We start from the raw sequence: 4,231 nt of genomic DNA, 5'->3' as shown, positions 1-4,231 counted from the left end.
GCTTTCGAAAATGCCAAGCTTTATAAAGAGAAATAAAAAAAGTGGCATGACAGAAAGCTGTCATCTAGAATCTTTGAGCCAGGACAGAAGGTTTTTCTGTTCAACTCTAGACTCAGGCTATTCCCCAGAAAATTGAAATCCCGGTGGAGGGGACCATACGTGATTACAAGTGTATCACCATATGGTTATGTGGAGCTTCAAGATATTGATTCTGATAAGAGGTTCATTGTCAATGGACAGAGAATCAAACACTATCTTGAAGGCAACATTGAGCAAGAGTGCTCAATGCTGAAGCTAGACTAAAAGCTCAGCAAGGTCCAGCTAAAGACAATAAAGAAGCGCTTGCTGGGAGGCAACCCAGCCATGGGGTATCAATCCTCTAAGAATTTTGCCCTATTTCTATTTTTATTTTTATTTGTTTATATAGAGTTCATTGATGACAAGGTAAAGAATCAATTGCATAAGTTCACAGGGTTACAGAAGGAATCTGCACACAAAACAGAGAAAAAGAGCTCACTGGCAAGAAAACGCCAGTAAGAGCCTATTTTGGGCGTTCAGCGCCCAAAAAGGGCAGCCAATGGGCGCTGAACGTCAGTAAGGGTAGCAATCTGGCGTTCAACGCCAGAAAAGGGCAACAACTGGGTGTTAAACGCCCAGGAGATCAACATTTGGGCGTTGAACGCCCAAAACAAGCAGTGTTTGGGCGTTCAAACGCTAGGATGGCAGGGAGGAGGCAAACTCATTTTTCTTCATATTTTTTCATTCTAATCTTGATTTTCATACCTCAATTCATGATTTCTTGCATAAACATGTTAAGAACCCTGATTTTTAAAATCCCTAATTTTTAAAAATCCTACTTTAAAAATATCAAATGTATCTTAATCCATAAGCACCAAGCCTCTTTGCAAATTCAATCCAACTCTTTTCAAATCCTATTTTCAAAACAAATCGAATTTTTCTCCAACTAATATCTTTTTCAAATCTCCACATTATCTTTTTCAAAATCTAGATTTATCTTTTTCAAAAATCTTTCATATCTTTTCAATTTTAAACTATATCCTCTCTTATCATATCTTCTATCTTATCTTTTACAAATCAATCTTTTTATCATATCTTTATCTCTTTTTTCGAAAACCCACCCTCCCTCCCTTTAAATTTGGGTTCGGCCTCCCTCTCCTTCCATCAACAATTGCACCTAGCTCTCCTTCTTTCCCTCTCCTTTCTTTTCTTTTGCTTGAGGACAAGCAAACCTCTAAGTTTGGTGTGTTTATCCGCGATCACTAAGATCATGGCTCCTAAAGGAAAACAACCCACTCCAAGAGGCAAGAAAGAGAGCGTTCCAAAACCACTTTGGAATCAAGGGAAGTTCTTATCTAAAGAACATTCAGACCATTATAACAAAATAATGGGTCTGAGATCAGTGATCCCGGAAGTTAGATTCGATCTGAAAGAAGATGAATATCCGGAGATCCAGGAGCAAATTCGAATCAGGAACTGGGAAGTCCTAGCTAATCCTGAAACGAAAGTGGGAAGGAATATGGTCCAGGAGTTCTATGCTAATATGTGGCAGACTGACAAGCAGAAACTCTCTGGAACTGCTTTCTATGAATATCGGACCATGGTCAGAGGAAAGATTGTTCATACCATCCCTGACAAGATCAGAGAGATCTTAAAGCTACCTCAGCTGAAAGATGATCCAGACTCCTTTTTAAAGAGGCCAGGTTGGCTTATCCAAGCGTGATTTCTCTGCTCTGTAAGGACGCCATGGTAAGGATGGGAATAACTGAGTATATCTCAGTTGAGAAACCAATCACCAAAGCATCAATGGAAAAACAACAAGCCCAGGATGATCCCACCAAGAAGAAAATACAGGAATTTCTCCCAGAAATCCCTCAATCTGAATACTGGGAGTATCTTGAGACATCTGTCACCAAGATACGGGAAGCTATGGAGCAAATAATAAAAGAACAGAAGGAACACAGTCAAATGCTGACCTATATGTTTAAAGAACAAGAGGAGCAAGGGCGTGACTTAAGGGAATTGAAGCGCCAGAAGTTATCTCTTGAAGAATCAAGCACCCCACGGATCAGAGGAACACCCATTTCCCATAACAAAGGTTGTTAAATTCCAATTTCTGCTTTAACTCTGTGATAGTGTCATTAGAGAAGTTCACCTTAGGAGTCATATAGTAGTAATTAGTATCTATTTTGATTTTATCTCCAATTAAGCCATAGTTTATTTTTCTCATCGTCAACAAACATGAATAAAATAGTAGATCTTTTGAATAAGAGGCAATAAAATTTCGAGTTTTAATAAGAGAAATTCTAATTAGTTACATGTGGTGACAATACTTTCTGTCTTCTGAATGAAAGCTTGAACAGTGCATATGTCTTTTGAATTTGTTGTTTAAGACTGTTAAATATGTTGGCTCTTGAAAGAATGGTGAACATGAGACATGTTATTGATAATCTGAAAAATCATAAAAATGATTCTTGAAGCAAGAAAAAGCAGCAAAAAAAAAAAAAAAAAAAAACAAAAAAAACCCAAAAACCAATGTTTTAGTTAGTTTTTAGTTTATTTTCATTAGTTTTTAGGAAAAATTTATATTTCTGGACTTTACTATGAGTTGTGTGTTTTTCTGTAATTTCAGGTATTTTTCTGGCTGAAATTGAGGTAGCTGAGCAAAAATCTGATTCAGGCTGAAAAAGGACTGCTGATGCTGTTGGATTCTGACCTCCCTGCACTCAAGGTGGATTTTCTGGAGCTACAGAACTCGAAATGGCGCGCTTCCAATTGCGTTGGAAAGTAGACATCTAGGGCTTTCCAGAAATATATAATAGTCCATACTTTGCTCAAGGATAGACGACGTAAACTGGCATTCAACGCCAGTTCTCTGCTCAATTCTGGCGTTCAGCGCCAGAAAAGGATTAAAAGTTGGAGTTCAACGCCAGAAATGGATCCAAACCTGGCGTTGAACGCCAAAAACAGCCTTATGCATGTGAAATGTTTAAATCTCAGCCCCAGCGCTCACCAAGTGGGCCCCAGAAGTGGATCTCTGCACCATCTGTCATAGTCCACTCACTTTTTGTAAACCTAGGCTACTAGTTTAGTATTTAAACAACCTTTAGAGACTTATTTTGTATCTCATGACATTTTGAATCTAAACTTTGTAGTCTTTGACGGCATGAGTCTCTAAACTCCATTGTTGGGGGTGAGGATTTCTGCTGTGTCTCAATGAATTAATGCAAGTATTTCTGTTTTCTATTCAAACATGCGTGTTCCTATCTAAGATATCCATTCGCGCCTAACTATGGAGAAGGTGATGATCAGTGACATTCATCACCTTCCTCAATCCATGAACGTGTGTCTGAAAACCACCTCCGTTCTACATCAGATTGAATGAATATCTCTTAGATTCCTTAATCAGAATCTCCGCGGTATAAGCTAGATTGATGGCGGCATTCATGAGAATCCGAAAAGTCTAAACCTTGTCTGTGGTATTCCGAGTAGGATTCAGGGATTGAATGAATGTGACGAGCTTCAAACTCGCGAGTGCTGGGCGTAGTGACAGACGCAAAAGGAGGGTGAATCCTATTCCAGCATGATCGGGAACCTCAGATGATTAGCCGTGCTATTACAGAGCATTTGGACCATTTTCACAAGAGGAGGGGATGTAACCATTGACAACGGTGATGCCCCAACACACAGCTTGCCATAGAAGGACGTGCGTGCGTGAATCAGAGAACAGAGGAAAGCAGAGATTCATAAGACAAAGCATCTCCAAAACTCCAACATATTCTCCACTACTGCATAACAAGTAACTTTTAACCCATGCTCTCTTGTTCATTCGAAATTCAACTGATAAATATAATTGACTTCCTGACTAAGAATTGCAAGGTAACAATAGATTGCTTCAAACCAACAATCTCTGTGGGATTCGACCCTTACTCACGTAAGGTATTACTTGGACGACCCAGTGCACTTGCTGGTTAGTGGTACGAGTTGTGAAAAGTGTGATTCACAATTCGTGCACCACACACCCCCGACCCTACATTCCACTGCCTTCCTTCAACCATGCCTAACCCCGACCCACAAACGCCACCTACCCGACCATCCTCGTCAGCCATAGCTACCCTTGTCACCGGAATTCCATGAGAACCCAAGCCCCCCGCCCTCGCTCGAACCGGCCTCCCGTCGGCAACACGGCCAGAAGGGATCCCAGCCCCGTCGG

This window comes from Arachis ipaensis, chromosome B09 (assembly GCF_000816755.2).
Source record: "Arachis ipaensis cultivar K30076 chromosome B09, Araip1.1, whole genome shotgun sequence".
Lineage (NCBI taxonomy): Eukaryota > Viridiplantae > Streptophyta > Magnoliopsida > Fabales > Fabaceae > Arachis > Arachis ipaensis.
The sequence above is the reverse complement of the archived record's forward strand: the minus strand, read 5'-3'. Positions refer to the sequence as shown.